The sequence below is a fragment of the Streptopelia decaocto genome, assembly GCF_964273445.1.
Source record: "Streptopelia decaocto genome assembly, chromosome: 18".
Classification (NCBI taxonomy): Eukaryota; Metazoa; Chordata; class Aves; order Columbiformes; family Columbidae; genus Streptopelia; species Streptopelia decaocto.
The window spans coordinates 9,672,932-9,692,692 of NC_138673.1; positions in this window are offsets into that span (position 1 = coordinate 9,672,932).

The following is a 19,761-nucleotide window of genomic DNA, read 5'->3' on the forward strand; positions in this document are numbered from 1 at the left end:
GCTGTGTATGTTTTTAAGGGACATCCCTGCTGTTGTATGTATCACACTCAGAAATACACACACAGGTGTATAACAAAGGTGGTTTTTGCTCGCCCAGCACACGGGTCCGTGTAGGTGAACTCTCTAAATCCCGGGATCACGAAAGCTCAGGGGCCACATCCACAAACCAACGCGGCTTCTTTCCCTTCGACCCCCATCTTCTCCTGCCACTCTTTGATTTCTCCTCTTGCCTCAGATTTACAGCTACCTTGTCCAAATATATTATGGGAAATAAAGGATAAAATGCTTTAAAAACCTACCTTCCCAAGCAGGAGAACAGGCTTTGGTGAAAATAAACGAGCTGGTTTGTTATATTGCTCAGCCTCTGTCACGTGAAGGTGAGGCCTCCTTTTTTATTATTATTATTTTTTATTGCCGCCCATTTGCCTTCGTTATAATTTATTTGTTAATCCATGCTCCAGCTCATGAATTTTGCATTTGGGGAAGGGGAGGGGGACTCAAAGCACCAAAAAAGATGCTGGTCCACTTAAAGGTGAAGGACACAGTTGGAGGGCAGGGCTGCCGGCCTGGCCTTCCATCATCCTTTTAAAAGGCAAATACGCAGTCAGCAGAAAGAAAGAAAAAGAGGGGGGAGAAAAAAGAGGAAAAAAGCTCAAGACTTCCCAATTAATAATTATTCTGATGGCCTCGCTGGGATTCAGAACCTCACAGGTCAGAGAGGACGAATTCCACCCCCCTTTTCCGGAGCTCTGGTGCTCAGGTGGGCCGTGGCGGCTGCGCCTCCACGTCTCCCGTGCCAACTTTCCTTCCTTTTTCTCTCTTTTTTTTATGAGGCATCCTGAGTGTAAAAAATATGGCCTGCCTTTATGGTGCTCCAGCACGAATGAAGCTATAAAATTATGAACAGTTTTTATGATGGCTATTCAGGGGATGCTTTTATATTGATGGTGCACATGCTGTATCTATCTTTTTTTCCCCTTTCTTTTTTTGCATCCCTTCTTTCCCTGGAAAAGATGGCAGTATATGTGCGTGGGGGGGAAAGGATGTGGCGGGGGGGCACTGTGTAACTATTTTTCATGCATTTAATATATTAATTATCCGGTAAATGCTCCCTAGGCTGTACTTGGGATGTCGAAGAATGACAGCTTTTCAACGAAGCTCCAAAGGCAGCCCATCAGCCCACAGTGTATTATGTCGGAGAGGTCAGGGTGGGGTTAATGTAACTTTTTATTTGCTGATTTTTCATAGACGGGAGCAAAGCTGGTAAGAGGAAAAAGAGAGAGAGACTGAAAAGAAGGTGCAAAAAGAGCAGAGATAATGGCAAGTCTGTTCTGTCCCTCCATGGCCGGTCGGTTGATTATGCAAACGAGAGAGATGCTCCCAGCTCCTTGGGATGCTCCTTCTCCAGGGGCTTCTCTGCAGAGAAAGGCTGTCCAAGAGAAGGCAGCAATGGCCAGAAACCCCACATGAGATGGCTAAACTAAACTAAAATAAAATAGACGTTTCTAGGCTAAAAAAGTAGGAGGAAAGCTTGGCTGCTCAGGGTGGTTGTGGAGCAAAAGGCTGAGCTGGATGTGCAGGAGTGACCTGGGTGTCCTGGGATCCTGCTCCTGCTTCGCCCGCTGTTTTGCCTCTGCTGAGGGCTGGGCTGGACTGTCCCTGCACTACGGGGACAAGGGACAAGGGCTCTCCTGCCCCGTCCCCCCGTTCCCGAAGGGCGCTGCTCTGGGGCTGCCCTGCTCTAACGGCTGCCTCTGTCGGGTATTGATCTCAGAGGTAATAGGGGTTTAATTTTCCTTTAAAAGGCCTGTAAATTATCTCAGGAAAGATTTAAAAAAAAAACCCAGCCTATCTAAATCAAGGTGGAAAAGCTAAAGAAATTTGAAAGAGTTTAAGTCTGTTATTTAGAAATTCTATAGCAAAGTCTGCTGTGACTGTGCAGGAGGGTTTGTCTAGTTTTAGTCCTTCAGGTGCAGGTAGCTGCATATACAATATAGTGGGGTTTTTTTTAATTTCACCTAATAAAAATCATCTTAGTGGTGTATATATTTGGTTTTAAAGTATCTTTTGTGAATGCAATTTACATTTGAATGAAGAGCGTTGATGAGTGAGCATTTCCCAGCGCTTTGGGGATGCTGCTGTTCCAGATGTGAGCGCTGCAGCAGGCCCGGGAGCCAGACCTGCTCTGGGCACCCAGTAAGAAGAGCCGCTTGCTGTCACATCACTGCATCAGCTTTACCCCGTGTCACCAACACACGGATTTATTTTGCATATAGGGATTTATTTTGTATATAGGGATTTATTTTGGACACTTTCCTGGAGGCCTCTGCAGCCTCCAAAACAGAGTTTTGGTTCACAAGTAGATGGGAGTAACAGCCTTTTGCAATGAGCTGGTGAAGAAAAGACAGGCCTGAATGCAAAGTGGTGTATCTAGGTTTTTCCCAAGATATGGAGGAGTTTGAATTCCAAGGCAGGAGGTCTCCTAAATGGGTTTTGCTGTGCAGCACAAGCTGTGTGTGTTGGAGGATGGAGAGCAGAAGTGGTGAGAAATGAAAGATCAGTGGCAGGAGCCCATGACCCAAAGGGCTCTGAAGTCGCAGGAAAGTCCCTCCTGGACTGGACACTAATACTGGCCCAGCCAGTACATACGGGGGAACCACGAGGAGCTGTCGGCCCTTCTTATCTGATCTCTTGTCTGCACATATAGCTCAGATGTGTCGCGCAGCTCCCTTGGGTCTCCCAGTTCCATCCCAAGGCCCTTCTCAGCTGGCACCGTGCTGGGTCCTTCCCTCCACACGTACCAGCTTTCTGGGGGCACTGCAAGAACTGTTGAGCATTTTAGAGTCATCTTTGCTGACCACTTTATTTAACAACCATGAAATGTGCTTAGGTCATTGTGCTTTATTGTTAAATAATATAATCTAGGAAATAAAGGTAAAATAAATAGAAAGCTGCATCTTCAGATTACCAGTAGTCTTCCCCTTTGTTGTTTTTTTTTTTTTTTTTTTAAGGTGACTGTCAATTCATAGGCCTCCAAAAGCTTACTGTGGGAAGACCTTACATGTTTTACTAAGTCTAGTATAAACGGAACGGTTTAAAAATTTATTTCACAAAATGATGCCTTCACTATTTATGGGCTAATGTCAGTGCTAAAACCCTGCAATGGACTTGGAAGCCTGACTGGCGCCAGATGACCTTTCCTCGTTCTACTTCAGTAGCTGCATCCACGGGGAAGAGCAACTAAACATCAGGGTGTTTTTGCCCCCCAAATCTTTGGAAATTTCATGTAAGCGCAGAAATGGGAAACAACAGGATGTGCCCCTGGTTTTGGTCATTTTCTTTGCAACCAGCTATTGTTTCCTTCCAGTGATTCCATGTGGGGTGAAATCTGTTTGTTCTCTGTCTATCTGTGCCAAAAGCATCTTGAGTTGGGATCCAGTTTCTCTTTGGTTCTTCAAACAAAGGTTTATGGTGCTTCCCAAGCCTTGGCAGGGTTGGCAGAGCAGCAACACCAGGATCTGAGCAGAGTTGATATTCCCAGTACAAAAGAGGAAAACTGAGGTGTTCTGATGGCATCTTCTGCTGGGGTTTGTGCAGCAGCTCCACAGGAGCCCCCAGATGTTGTGCTGTTCTGATTCTTGCAGTGAGAGGGTGCCATACATTAACCAGCTTGTACACCAGGTTTGGGTGTTCTATTCATAAAACTCCTGGCAAACGTTGGAGATGTTCTTAAGGAGATCTGGATATAAAATGCTCTTCTGTGGAGGAGCGATGGTGATGTGCTGCATGATGTGTTGGTTTTAGGCTCCAGGACTGCGTTCCTGCCCAGGATCTGCCAGCTGGTCTGTGTCCAGCTGGGAACGCACCAGGTTACGCTGACACCTTGGCTCTGGTTGCTGTGCGTTTGTCCCGTTTTCCCGAGGGCACTGCAGGGACCCCGGAGACGTCACCTGCAAAGTGGCCAGGGAGGGGACCCTGGGTTCCACACTGGAACCACAAGCACTTTGTTCTCGTGGAGCTTCTGGCCGTGCTTTTCAGCCACGCTGCCTTGCAACGTCAACTTGAAGTTCATCCAGAAGTCCGTTCCTTACCACTTTTGCTTTGAGCATCAGTAACTCCCCACTAAAGTGCTAGAAAGGAACATATTCTCTGGTCTCTTCATGCTCTGGCTCACAGGCAGCCCTGCTTTCCTCTTCCAAATCATCTTCAGCGTTAGAAGAACCTTCCTTTGGCATGGCGGCACGACAGGTTGCGGCTCTGCAGCGGCACCGTTGTGGTGTGTGCGGTGCTGGTCCAGGGGCTGCTCTGGCTCGTGCCGTCGGAAACGATGCGCCGGGAGGGGAGGGTCAGGCTGGGCACGGTGCTGTGGTCGTGGGATACACGTGCATTGCAGGAGACTGTCTCCGCTTTAGTCTTTTTCCTTTGGATACTGATATTTAGAGCTTCTGCGTTTTCCAATAACTCATGTTTTAGGGTGAGCGCCAACCATCCAGACGAGCTGCGGATGAGGGTTCTATTTTTGCTTTAGCGTATTTTTAACCTTTTTTTTTGTCGTTCCAAATGTATTCATGCCAGATTTCAAAACAAACAAAACCCACAAGGTGCCCAGTGAGACATTTTTCATTTGTTAATGCCTGAGAGAAGCCGGTTGTGACACATGGACCCTCTTGTTCTCCTGGGATAGGTTCCAGAGGGAGGTGGTTGGGCAAGCGGAGCCGTTGAGCCCGGCAGGGACACGCTGTGACCCGCACCCCGGGTGACCCCCCACGAGGTCCCGCATCCCACCTGAGACACGCTGCCCTCTGTCCTTCCCCGGAGGGAGCTGAGATACATGCCCCTAACTAAAGGTGTCTGTATATAAACCTTGGCGAGCATTATTTGAAATTCCAATTGATACAATACGGAGCTTCTCGAACCGTTCAACGTTTGCATCTTGTTGTGGAGCAGACTCAGCCGTGTGGTGGTTGTCCAGGCTCTTTCACAGCATCCTGACGTACCAGGTATCCGAACGCTGCTGTGTCCGTGTCTGTATAAGCTGTTACACTTTTGAGTGCTCAAGAAAAATCTTTCTGGCCTAATATACACATGTATTGTACAGCATATACAGATCTTTAACATATCTATGTCAGTGTACAAATAGCTGTGTGACTATACATACATGCAATATGCTGGGCCTTGATGCTTTCATGTGTTTAATTTTCAACCCGAGTAGTACAATTTGACTCTATAAGGATATTTGTTGGTAAAATGAACGTTAGAGGTGGAGTCTGAGTGCAAGTTTAATTTTCTTCTTTATTAGCGTTCTCTGTATTATTACTCGGTTATGTAATCACAGATACCGCGGGGAATCGTGTGTGTTTCTTGTTAAAATATGAGCAAACAGCAGCGTTGCCTCCACCAGTGCCCTGAATCTGCAACTTCGGAGCGCGGCCGGGGGCAGGCAGGTGAGGGGAGGAGTGGTCAGTAAAATCCAGACTATTACTGAAAATAATCAGGAGCAGTTGGCAACCCTGCTCCTGCATATTCGCCAAGTGCTTGGTGATTCAGCCCTTCTCCATTTTCAGGCCAATGCGGCCGTCACTCTGAATTATTTTCAGTGAGCACTTCTATATCTCATGTCAGTTCCCAGTTCGAACCCATCACCGAGTGTCGAGGCTGCGACGTGCCGTACATGCCGATGAGCGGCCCCCCCTTCCCCTGCTTTGCTATTAACCTTTCCTTTTACCAGAGTTACCCCTTTGTCCTGCTGCAGTTTGCAGTGCCTGATAGAAGCAGCTGCCTGTGGCCAGACGAGCATCACATTTACATTTTCTTTCTTGAACCGAAGAGTGAGACACAGAATTGCAGTAAATGATTTCCCCTTTCTCCTTTTACCTCCCCCCCCGCATCGTCTTTAATGCATCGCCTAGAAATCTATTTCTTATCTAATTTTACTAGATGGATCAACAGGGCTGAGAATGTAACCCTTTGTCATCTATGGAAATCTTTTTATCCCATAAAAATGATTAGATTTGATGCAATTAGGATTATGAGGAGGTGGGGGAGCCTGAGACGGTGTGCCTTGTCTGCTGCTGGCTGCTGACACATTAACAGCCTGTTTATTAACTGCTTTACGTTTGGCCTACGAGCAACACATTCATATGCCTGATAAGCCCAGAGAAATGAGCACGTGTGCCCGTAGGAGACCGGGAGCTTCACTTTTTGGGCTGTCCCCCTCCCACCTCTCTGCGTATGAATCCGGGAGGAGGGCTTGGCTTGGGACGCAACCCCAGCTCCTTCCACATCCTCCTGGGCTTTCCCTGCGTCTTTCACTGCCCAGGCTGTGAGAGGGCACGAAACCACGTTCTCCGTTAGGCTGTTACAGTCCCTTACACGCATCTTTTTCAAATATTGTTGCTGTGTTTTCATCTGAGAACACGTGAGGAAAATTGCTGCTGAGCTTCCCTTCGCCTGTTTCCCTGTTTGATGTGAATGGAAACTGGCTGAGAGGGCAGGGTCTGCATGTGAGCTGGTACAGGGCTCACCGAAAACTTCATCTAAAAAGGAAGGAAGAGATTTATTGCAGGTCCCAGATATCGCTTAATAAAATGAGGCTAAGTAAATATTATATTGCTAAGATAAAGACTTGATCTCTGTGCATTTAGGCACCTTTAACATTGTACGTGGGTTTCCCACCCGAGCAGCATCTCCGTGAGATGTTCAGGTGTGTGCTGGGGCTGACACTCCGTCTGACACAAATCGAAGGACAAAATCCAGCCTTTGTTTCTCATGGTTGCCAGCACAGTCAGAATATTTAGTTTCTAAACATCTCCATGTTACTTAATAGCAATGCAATTATTTTTTCCTGCATTTGTTTGCAGATCACAAACGCTCCGGTAGCAGCACAGCTCACCAAACCCTTCCGCCTCTGGTCGGCTGCATTTAATTGCAGCTGGTTTCACGACTGGCTTTCAAGTTGCTAAAAATAACTTGAGGAATCAGTTTAACAATGGCAGCTGCGCCCACCCCGATCTGTCACCGATGGGGTCCCGTGCACGGGGACACCGGCCAGGGACAGCGGTGCCAGTAACGGCCCCGGTGCTGCCCGCACACCCGGCCCTCGTGTGTCACGCTAATGAAGTTTTATGTTGGTTTAGCGGCAAAAGAAGACCCAGATGACTTATTCTAGCAAAGGCAGCTGGATGCTGGCTGTGAGCTGTTCGGTGGGAGCGGAGCAGAGCCCGGCTGGCTGGGCTCCTTCCTCTGCGCTGGGCACCTGCAGCTCTCGGGCCGTGTTCTCTGAAACACAACCATCCCCAGGACTTTATGTTAAATGGGGTCGCGCTTGTGCTGTATTGAGTTAAGTGTGTATTAGGATCAGTTTGTCATTCTCTTCCAACTCTTTTATTTATTTTTTTGTGATCCGAAGCGATACTTTTGTTGGACAGCAGTACATCTCTCCCATTGCCTTGCACTGAATATGTGCGAGGGAGCCCGGTGCCCTGCGTGAGCACCTAAGAATCGAAGCCGTAACCTTGCGGTTTGGCACCGGCTTGCTGCTGTGTCCCAGGAAAGCTGTGGGATGGGGATGAGGATGTGGAGGGGAGGGTGTTTATTGGCCTTATTTCTTACTAGAGAGACAAATAGCCCCTCGTTCTTAGCAGCAAAGCAGTGGTCCCCTGTCTGGGAACTGTGATCCCAGGGAGACCTCGGTAACTTCAGCATGCGGGGCACATTTGGTGATTTACAGCTAATCGGCAGCTTTGCCAGCGCTTCCACAGCCACTCCTTGTGTTCTAGATAGATAAGCCCAAATCCTTCATTTGATATGCCGGTAGCAAGACCCTTGAAGGGTTTATGCAACGTCTTCCCGTCCCTCCTGCGCTCCCTTCCCTCCACGGGCGGCGAAGGCCCAGCCTAAAGACATCTCGGATTCTAAACGTGCGAATGTTGTGCCTCCCCCCTTGACTTCCAATTGAAAAAGATTACAAATAATGTTAAATAATATAGTTTATAACCTCAGGGCTGTTTTCAAAGGTGTATAGACCAGTTGTCAACAGGCAGAGAGGTAGGGAAGGGAAGGGAAATTATAGGCTGCACAAAAGAGGAAAGTAAAAGTGAAAGCTCCATAAAAGAAAGTGGAACTATTATGGAGCAAAATGCCAACTCATTACAAAACAGCCAAATAAGAGAGAAATACAGCTTTACCCGTAATAGCAGTTTACAAGGGAACATTGTATTGCAACATAACGGTGGTGCTATAATTTGCTCTAACAACTCCAATTATGCCTTTTATTGATTTGGCAACACATTTAATAGGAGTAGCCACACCTCTTGTGTTACAAATCATTAAAGGTGTTGAACAGTGTAATTTTAAAATTGTCCTTCTCCTACAGATGTCAGTGTGACAGCATAATTTCCCCTGATTTCTGCTATGTAAACAGCGCGTTACAGTAATTTCCCCCTTACAAAGCAGAAATGTTGTCAGCCTGGGTTTTTTTGTGCAGAAACATCCATTTAATATTTTCCCCCCAGTCTATTCTCCTAATTGCCATTTTTTCCCTTTTTCCTCTTTCTTTCTTTTTTTTCCCCTCATCTTTGAAAAATAAACATGCTGTTTTGCCATCTTCTACAGCAACCTTAATTGCTACTTAAATCTTCAATATGCACTTAACATTGGGGAGGTAGAACCCTTTTGGTTCAATTCTGTTCCACTTCACTCGAGTAGCATTTCAGAGCTGGTTAAAAGCCGCATATCTCCCGGTAGCAATTTTGACAGGTGATCGCAATTCCAGCACCGGTTTCCTTGCAAAACTCAGAAAGCATCTCAGAAAAGAATCAAAACTTCTTGATTTTTGGTTTCTTCCCACCACAGAGGATCTAATTTTGCGTAGGAATCAAGGAGGAACTGCTTTTATGCTCAAAATATAGGTATTTAGATAGGTATAAGGCTGCGAGTGACCTCTCTGTGTAGGACTAGAGCCTAGGAAAGCTCGGTTTGGGAGAAGCAGTACAAGATGTACGGCAAGGCAGGACTTGGCATTTACATTCCCTAAAACCGAGGTGGTGTTTCTCGGGCTGGTAGGTGGTTTGAGGCTCTTACTAAGCCACAAAGAGACCTTTAGTCCTGGTTTTTGCTGTCGGGCCCGGGGCTCGCGGGTGACCGCGCAGACAAAGAGCGCGTTTTCCCTCGCTCCTCGAGCACATGCAGGCGGTGACGTGTGTAAATGAACCTGACAAGCTCTTTGAAAAACAAATAGAGGCCACCAACCAAGCTTTTGGCACGCCAACGTGCCACATGTTTACAGCAAACGTGCCACATCGGCCTGTTTGCCCGCTCCCGGCCCCTGGGCAGCCGCCAAGCGCTGCCTGTCTGCGTTTGTCTGGCTCCAGCAAACTGTCTCATTAACAGCTGTGTGGGGAAAGGGAGGGAAGGGGAGAAGGGAAAAGAACCCGGCGCACGAGGAGGGTGACAGTTTTCACGCTGGAGTGAGTAAAGCGGCTCTGCATCCCGCTGCCGGCGCTGACCCCGGCCCAGCCCATCTGGCAGCCCCAGAACAAAGCCTGGGGAGCCGGCCCGGCTGGGCTGACACCGGCCACGCACCCGCCTGCGGACAGACGGACGCGTCTGGCCACGCACCCGCCTGCGGACAGACGGACAGGTCTACCCGGAGCTGCTTGGTGACGTGTCACACCCGCACATGTCCTGATGTGCCAGACAGAACCACCGGGTTCTCCTGTTCCTCGGCCGCCTGGCGTTGATCCGGGTTAAGGCAGAGTCTGTGTGAACGTCCCCACCGAGGCTGCCGCAGGAGAGCGGGTCCCACCGGCTGGATGCGGCAGGGTGCATTTACCATTACCAGAAGGCTGACCCGCACCCCTGGGGTTTCCTCTGCTCACGTTGGAGGGACCCCGTGGTGCTGGGTATGGGAAGCTTTGGGTTTGGAAAGCTTAGGTTTCTGGCCACGCGTGTTGCGGTGCGTGGAAACACGTCAACATCTGGATGGCTCTCCAGCCGAGATTGTTGCTGGATGTGTGTAGGCACAAAAGGAATCCAGGAGGTCTCTGTGGCTGTTTTAACGGGAGCAGAAAGCAGAACAGGGCATCTGTGGCTCTTTTCTTGCATCCTCAGGACAGTCGGGAGATCCAGTTGCCTTTTGAAAGTCTCATGGGGCAGCCGGCACTGAGGGGACCGGGAGCATCTCTGGCCAGAGGGACTTGGGCACCGAGTGAGGTGAACACACAACAGGGTGATAAACTGGGGGAGTTTATCCAAGGGGCTGGATCGCAGCAGCCATTGCCAGGCGATCTGCAGGTGTGTGAAGGGGAACAACAACGCCTGGCGTTTGCCAAACAAAACCCTCTAATTACCACCCGTGCCCGGCGATCTTGAATTAAACTGGAAGCTGCAGCTTTGGCTGCAATGGAATCCGGACTAATCGTTAACTAAGGGTGACTTTGTTGGATTAATTTAAACTTGTTTGTGGAAATTTGGTGAGCAAAGCCACTCTCGGTTTTCTCAAACGTGTAAATGCGTTTCTGGGTTTTGGCTGGCGTGGCCGTGGGGCGTTGTACGTGGGTTATGCAGGCTGGGGGGAGCATGGTCACGCTGCTGGCGCCAGCACGGCCGTTTGGGGAATTAAAAATCACTTTTCCATAAGTTTTCTATAGATCCTTGTGCAAAATACCCTGCTTATGCAAATATCCGTTAGGGTGGGGATGGAAAAGGACTGGGGAAAAAACGTGAGGACTAGAGAAATGTGTTCAAAACTTAGGGAGTCAAGACGTGCTTGCAGAAGCGGCCTCTGGCTGCTCAGCACGTTGGAGAACTAAAAGGAGAACAGTCTCATGTATCTCTGCTTTTTCCAATAAGTTTGGCTGTGCTGAAAAAGCCAAATACTGTGGGCTTTCACACTTTTTTTAGCGAACAACGTGCAAGTGTCCTCGGTTGCAGCGATGTCCCTATGACGGGAGAGCCGGCCACATGCTGGGGGCTCCAGGCATGGTATTAACTCCCAGTTTTTCTGCGAAGGAAGTTTGTTTTGCTAGAACTAACCATTCACACGCATTTTTCATCAGCGTTATTATCCCAAAGAAAGGCGGCTGTAAAGTGCTTGTGAGGAGCAGAGGTATTTGCTACCCTAGGGGAACTTTACAAGGGGAGAAGGAAGGGAGGAGGGCGCCCCATTGTTATTCTGCTGTGATGCCTCTTAACTCATCTTCCCAATCAGTTCAGACTTAATTCCAAAGCCTGCTCAAATATACAAATCATAGGGAAAGATTTCGGCGGGTTTATCCAGCTTGGTTTGCCTAGGTCTTTTCTAGACGGAAATTGTGAATTATTTTGCTCTTCTTGGTTTATACAACTCTTAACAGTGAAAATTATTCCAGGTTCCAGGCCCCTCGTTGTTTGCCAGGTTTGTGCTGGATGTGCCAGGCATGTGTAGACACAAAGGGAATCCAGGAGGTCTCTGTGGCTGTTTTAACGGGAGCAGAAAGCAGAACAGGGCATCTGTGGCTCTTTTCTCGCATCCTCAGGACAGTCGGGAGATCCAGTTGCCTTTTGAAACTCCCATGGGGCAGCAGGCACCGAGGGGACCGGGAGCATCTCTGGCCAGAGGGACTTGGGCACCAAGTGAGGTGAACACACAACAGGGTGATAAACCGGGGGAGTCTGCCCCGCTGGGTACAGGTATTGACCTCCCTGCAGGGACCGGCGCCGCTTCGCTCGCCCGGCGGCTGCCGCAGGTGCCGCGGTGACCCCGCAGGGGAGATGGATGCACAGCACAGTTTCCTTATAAATATATAGCACAGTATAGATAATTTAAAAATAAGAAAAAATTCTCTTGGCTTAGTGAGGAATCTTCGCCTCAACGTGGATATAAAACGAATTAGCTGCGATGTAAACACGAGGCTGCGGTGACTGCTGGTGGACGGATGTAGAAAGGAGGGTGATTCCTCTTTCCATAATGATTTTGGTTCCATTTCAGTTGGAGATCAGATGCTCCCCAGTAAAGATATAAATTATAAAGACACTAAACTTCAGTACCAATAAACTCCCCAAATTTATTTGCATTCATCATCTGGCAGTTTCATTTACAGCGAAGAAACTTTCACTGTGGATCAGATCTTTTTAATATTTCCTCATAACTTCCCAGTGACAATCAGTTTTTCCATTAGGAGAGATCAGACACATAAGTAATACTGAGAGAGCTACATGAATACCAAGTCATTCATTAGGAGCAACGCCACCGCCGCGGATGCCGAGCGGATAGACGGTGAGGGGACACTGGAAATTAAAGGTTATTCTAGGTTCATTAACTTCTGCACTCCGTTCTAAAACAAAACCTTGGGTGAGAGCAGCCTTTGACTCCTAAACGGGATCTCCTTGTCCCCTAATTTAAAAAATATTAACATCGTTTAACTATTTCCCCTTTTCTGTTTAATATGTTCAAGACAAAAGTGTTTGAATTCATGTTAATGGAAGTGAGGAGCACAGAGAGGACTGCGCGTGTGAACGTCTGCTTTGCTTTCCTCTGACCGTCCAGCCTTTTTAGCCACCTTTGCCTTGATCAGAGCACCTTCCTCTTGGGTTAATTAACCACGAGGGGTTTCTGGCTCCATCAGGACCATCCCGCTCAGGCCGGCGATGGAGCCCATGGGGCCCCTGGGGGTTGCAGACCCTCCTTGGAGCAGTGAATGAGGTGATTTCGAGCGGTGGTTCCAAAGCCCTTGGTGATTCCTGGATGGAGATACGAGAGCAGCTCTCAGCAGGTTGCTCTAAAGCCAGCAATAATATTTCCTCCTTACAAAGCCTTATGCCTCTACTATTTTATTCGAACTTTCTGTTTGTGTACATAGACTGTCTTCAGCCAAAAACGTGTCCTTTGGCTGGGCAGAAGGAGCAAGGTGTCCACATGCTGTTTCAGTCCCAGGCACCATAACATAGTTGTGCTGTCCTGGGTTGGGGTTTCTTTACACCTTTGGGTTATTATCCTGTAAATGTCACTCGTGTACGGGTGATACTGATGGGTGGCATGCACGTTAAGGACCAATAGCCAAAAATGGAGTCTTTATGTACGGATTGGCACACAGGAGGAACGACTGCCCAGTCCAACCCACGACTGTTTGTTAATCCCGGACAGTTATTACCCCAAAGACGTGACCGCTTTGGGTCCCGATAGTCACACTTCTCCAGAGAGGAGCTTTGGATTGGAGGTGTGGAGCAGAGCTGCTGTGTAAACGGTCTCAAGGGAATTCTGATGCTGAAGTCGCTTTGCTGTGATTTGCCTCTTCCTCTAGGGCGATGTTTTTCTGGATTTGCGTTTGGTTGTGCTTGTTGCAGCAGTTGCAGAGCAAGAGTTACCAATGGACTCTATGGGCTGGTCTGTCCACGTTGATTCGGTCTCCAGAGCTCCAGCCTTTATTTAGGAAAGCTCCAAAGCTGTTTAGCTCCGGCTCCCTCTAGCTCCAAGTTAAGCCCATCCTTAAGTTCCCTTCCTTCACCTCGAGGCACGTGCGGTGCCTTTGCCTTTGGCTGGGAACCCCTTGATCGTGGGATGCTGCCGAAAATGCTCATGGAAAAGAGGCGACTCTCAAAGGCACCATGGAGTGGTGGTCCAGACGAGGTCAAAGCTCCTTCCCACCATGCCAGAGGTCTCCATCATCTTCCTCTCAAGGCGGTAGAGGAAACATCTCACCAGCCCCTCCTGCCTGGTCCTGGACTTGAATTTCCCTGCCTTTCTGGGCTGTGGAGCGTCCTGACATGGGAGTGGGGTACCTCTGTGTTGTGCTTCTGCTGCACCACCTGAATCCACCGTCCTGCAGGGAGGGGGGAAGAAGCCTCACGTTTTAATTCTTTCCCTTGTCCCTTCATGCGTTAATCTGTTCAGTTTTTTAGCCCAGGAGCTGAAGGAATTCTCAGCCCCCGACGATGGGTTTTGAGCTGGGGCTGGAGAGGGCGGAGAGGAGAGCGGATGGGGCCAGCGCGCGGGAGGTGGGGCTGGCTGCTCGGATGAAATACCCTCCTGAATTTCTGGCTGGAAAACGACGCTGATGGTGGAAGGCAAGAGGTTAAACCGAGGCTGCAAAGTTTGTGTCAGCCCTTTTTGGATTCCTTCCTTTTACGATTGCCACCTCCTTTTCTCTCCCCTCTCCCCCCGCCCCGCTGCATCGTATCCCCTCCCCGTTTGGAAAGAAGGAGGTTTGCTGTCTTTGTATTTTAACTGTAGCGAAAAGATTAAATTGTTTACGAGCTGCGAGCCCCGGCTGCCTGGATGAGCTGGGAGAGACAAAGATAGACAGTCTAATTCTCCGGTGTACTTTGTGCTTCCGTCCCCCTGCGCTGCCACTAATTCTTTTATCTGGCCCCAACACTCCAGGCATTATGTGCATTCATAAAAAAAAACCCTAAAAAAAAAAAACCCTAAGTGAAGCAGGCAAAATTACTGTTTTCTGCGCTTTACCTCCGATAACAATCTCTTGAATACTGATTACTTTTTTTTTTTCCCCAACACAAAGCGACCAACACAAGTTGGTCTTTAACCCTTTATCTTTAGCAAGCAGAAAGACACGAGGAACATCTTACTCAGTTGGAAAAAAAAAAATAGCATACAGAAGAATTACTGTTATCTCCTAGCCAGAAGAGGAACAGCAGAGATAAGAAAAGCCTGAAGAATTAAAAGGAACGTTGCATTTGGGCTGTAAATTCGTGCTGAAGCTGGTTCTATTTGTCTGTCACTAGGGTTCATAATTTTTCGAGGTTGTTTTGATAGACTTATTGTGAAGACTGCATAGAAAACTCATCAGCATTTGTTGCCTCTGAGCATTATTGTCAGTGGTAACCGCATGGTTATAGACTGGGGGAAGATAATGGTTGAAGTATAAAGGAGATAAAGGCAAAACCTCTTCTCATTAAGGGCTATCTCCACCTCTGCAGACTCTACAGTATTGAGTGACTGGTGCTAGTGCATTGGGCATAAATTATAGCAAAAAAACTAAAGGCAGCATCATTATTTTGAAAAAGTTATAATGACATGCCACAAGCTTAAGACCTATTTACTCCATAGACCGACAATAAATACAGAGAGAGCTCAGTGTGGAGTGACCAGCGCTGCCTCCCTATCGATTGTACCCCGGGCACATCCGTCTGCAGGTGAAACTGCTGCAAAGAGCAGAGGGACCCAACCTCCATTGTACCTACAAACCCCAGAGCCCCGTTGTTCATCCACTGAGCGACGGCCCTGGGGGGACCGGGGCAGGGGCTCATATTCACCTCACATCTCTGGAGCGAAAAATGACGGTTTTGTTTGAGTCTCAGCTCCTATTTTGGGGAAACCCAGCCTGGGCAGAGCTTTCCCAAGGGGCTGTGCTGGGACAACAATCACCTGTGAGATTGGGACAGGACAGCGCGAGTTTGTCCCCGGCAGAAGGTGTTGGCTTCGTTGGTGCCATTGCGTTGCTTCCCTGCCCTTTTTAGTTATTTTTTGCAGATTGCAGTTCTGTAAAGTGCTGAAGTCTCCTTTCCGTTGCTCCTTTTTGGGTGCTGCTGTTTTCCCTTTGCATCCTCTGTTGCCTACAGTTTGATCTTCTTATCTTTAATGCTGTGGTGGGGAAAGAGTTATGCTCCAATTCAAGTTGGGTCCCCAGCAGATAAAGTGCATCCTTAAGTTGTTTTTACTAGGCAGGCTTGTGAAAAACGCTCTATACACCTGTACCGGTGATTATCTACAGCTTTCACAGGTAATTTCTAAGTTTAGTTTCCAATGCCCCTCTGAGGAGGAGGATTATTTTGCAGCTGGAGAAACTGAGGCCCAGAAGCTGGGTGAATCTGGGAAGATCTGCTGGCAGCGCCTCGCTTTGCCAGAGCCCGGTCCCAAAGCCCGGCTTTAATAACTAAACCAAGTGCCTTTTTAGCGATTGTGCCGGATTAGCGGCCCTAGAGGCTCTTAATCTGCTATCCATATGGCACACGCAGGGCGAGGATCTACCCGCTGATCTGCCTTTGTATTTCAAGCCTGATTAGATGGGATGGTCCCCCGAGATCAAAACCCAGGACAGTCTCCCCACCCCTTTCATTTTGCATTTGCTATCGCGGTGCCCAAAAGGCTTCAGCTGCCCTTGCTGTGCCATGACCGCGCCGTGCTGTCCCCCATGGGCTCACAACCCGCTCGATGGTCTCGCGACGTTGTGGAATTCATATGCACTTTCTGTAGGATGGTTTAGTGGGCCGGAGGAGCAGTCGCTGCAATGGCTGCTCACCAGAACACAACCTTGAGAACGGGGCGGTTGTGGCAGGACAGCAGCTCGCCGGGTCTCTTGGCATCGCACATGTCCAAATAGCTCTGTGGGGAGGTTCACATTGGATCTTGGGAACAATTTCTTCCCCAAAGGGCTGTGGGCATTGGAACAGGCTGCCCAGGGCAGTGCTGGAGTCACCATCCCTGGAGGGTTGGACAGGCAGAAATGAGGTTCTCAGGGACATGGGGCAGTGCCAGGGGTGGGTTCTGGTTGGACTTAAGGGTCTTTTCCAACCAAAATGATGCCACATTCTTGTTTCTCTTGTGCGAGGCCGGAGAGCTGGTCCGTACGGTCCTGACCAAGCGCATCTCGGAGGGAAGGATGCAGCTGCCCGTTCTGCAGCCGTGCCTGGAAGGCACAGCACGTGGTAGTCCTGGTATGTGTTGTCTAATCAGGATGTTTAATCAAGCAGATGCCGTAGCAGCGTATTGACTCCATCGATAATTCTGGAAGAAAATTGTGAGGAAGTGTGAATTCTGGTTTCATCTCTGGAGCTTCCCGGTGAAATAGTGCCGAGTCTGCAGGGAGATAAGAAGAGCAATAAGGCTGTTGCATTTGATTTGGGGGTTTGCTGCTGTTGCCACCAAGTTACTGATAATTTTGCATCTCACTACAAATCAAGGCACGCCCCAGAGTTGGTTGTTGGTATCTGGGCTGCATTCCCGTCTTCAGCTTTGTCATCAGCACCGAAATTAGATTGTGGGTTGGTCTCCAGTTCGAAAGCAAATCTGTGCGAGCTCCTCTGACAAAGCTGGGGTTGAGATGAAGGGGAGCTTGAGGACTTGTGTTGTTTTGGGGGCCGGGGCTGGTTTTGGTGAGCACGAGGCTGTTGGGACACGGACGGGCAGCTCAACGAGGATTCGGGCGCTCGGGTGAGCACTAAGGGACACTCAGGAATCTCCTTGCGGTGGCTTTTCTGGGTGATTGGCAGCCGGCGAGGAGGAGGTTGCTGTGCAGATGCAGCGTTTGTCTCTGTCCTGAGCGGGTTCTCTAGATCAGTGATAACCCCGGGGCTGGCTGAAGAAATGTCACTCGAAATACAGGTATCGACCTCAGCAGAAATATTTTCATTTCATAGTGTGAAATGCCAGCAACAATATCTACCCGACAGCTCACAGATTATAATATCTGTTCCCTACCAACATGGGTACAAGCCTTCCATTCAGGCTTACAATATATAGAAACATGGGTAGCGGTAAGATTTCATTTTTGATGGCAGAGCCGTGAGTTTTGATTATATAAATCAGGCTTTAGAAAAGGAATACAGCTTTGTGACTAACTGAATAAATAAGTAAATGCAAATGTAAAAGTCCTTGCAAATAATAATAATAATAATAATAAACCCCACAGCTTTCGAATGGACATTCAGGATCAACTGGAAAACATTGCGCTCTTGGTGTGAATAGGAGAAATCAGTTGGGTGCAGCATGCAGGCGGGTTCCTGATAAACTAATGCTCCTTCACACAATTTACAATCCAACTGAATTCATTTGCATGACAAAATTGGCTTGGGTATTCATGTGTTGCAGCAAGACAAGTGTAACATTACAAAGAACAAGTAACCATGGGGAAGGTTAATGCAGACAATAAGGAAATACAATGACATGAATCGGGTTCTTCTTTTGCCAACCTTTTATCTGAAATAGAAAAATAACAAGCTCCCACCCCCCATTCCTTCTTGGGAATAAAAGAGTTGTTTTTTATGGAAAGGGGGGAAGGGAGAAAATGTGCAAAGTTGGCAAATAAAGATCTGTAATTTCCCTTTTTCTACCTCATGGACTCGAAACGTGTGTGTGTGCGAGAAGGTGGGAGGGATGAAGGACGGGGTGTCGTTATGTTGAGTAGGCGAGCGGGTTGATGTGACACAGCCGCGTTGGGTCGGTCCATCGTGAAGGACACGTGCCTGGTGGCTGGAGTTAAATGGCCTGGGGTAGATCACCACCCTGGTGTTGAACCCCATCCTCCTGGAGCTGAGAACTTGAGCATCGTCAGCTCAGATGCAGCTCGACTGGAATGAGCTTTGCAGGACACGGGCACCGACCGCCCTGGGAGAGCTGCTGGGTCTGCAGGGGCAGAGCAAGGAGTCACTTAGATACCTGCATGGGGTGGGCACCTCTGGGATCACATTCCCAGTTGGCCTCTCAGTGCCTGAAACTCCAAATTACTGCATCAGCTTCTCTGAATGCATAAGATTTTATGGTGTTTTTGTCCTCCCTGTGAGTCCACATGAGACAACACTGACATCAGGCACACGATGCAAGAATATATTTGGGGTTTCATTTGGAATGAGGTGGACAGAATTCTTGATTGCAACCATAAAAGCACATTATTAGGTTTTTTAGTTGAATTAATGTGTTCCCAGGCACTTTGGCAGTCAGTTTGACTTTGCAGCTTAGTGTTGTGAGGATTTTCCCTTAAGGCTCCAAGTGTCATCAGTTCCCCCCTATAGCCCCTCGGGTGGGTGCATGGGGAGCCTGGCTGGGATCAGCACCACGTTGCGCTGGGCTCCCTTTCCAGCTGCATCAGAAGCTCTAAGTCCAAGGGTCCACCTTTAGCTCCGGTTCGCTCAGCAGCCTTGTCCTTCAGTTGCCGTCTGCAACAAATCTCTAACAAGTTGACAAACGACTAATTTTAATTTAATCTTTCAGTTTCCAACTTAATGATGAAAGAAAAAAAAAGCAGGGGAAGGAAGTGCTCACCCGCATCTTCCCTTCACACCGGTCGCTCGATGGGGGAGTTTCAGCGCAAAAATGGTTAGGAGCGCAATAAGAACCCTACATTTTTGAATTAAATTTAACCCCGGGGTGCCGCTGCTTCAGAGCCTTTGGAGGCAGAGTTGTAAATCACGGCAGCAGATTCTGCTTCTGATGAGCACTTCCCATCATGATGACATTTAAACTATTAATTAATTAGGAGAGAGCAAGATGAGAAGATTTGGAATTCTCCCCTTTGGATAATTACTGTCGAACACATTTGTTACTGTAATGAATGAACAGGATGTGACTTCAGCCAGCGTGTTCTCCCTGCTTGTGTGTCTTTCCATGTTATTATTGTTATTATTTTAGCCTGCCTTAAAAGGGGAAGGAGAATATTTTCTCCTTGCAACCCTAAATAGGGGTCACTTGTGTTTTTAGCATTTTGGCAAAGCTGTATTTGGGAAGGAGTGTGACCATCGGGTTCATTGAGACCCATGGGTGTGCTGGGTCCTCAGTGCAATCCCACCCATGACTTCCCCTTGGGTGGCTCTTGGCCATTCTGCCTCTGACCAAGCCCGTTAAAGCTGGTGTCAGCCTTGGTCTTGAGCCTGGCTTTGGGGAGAGGTCCCAGCCACGTGCTCTGGTGGGTTCTTTGGGGTGTCCTGCTGGTCCCCGGACACGCAGGAGATGCTCCCACGAACCGTGGAAGGAGCTGTGGGCACCATCCGATTTTTTGGAAAGCTTCCCTGTTTCCACAGGATTTTGTCCTCTCTGAAAGCCGAGTCGCT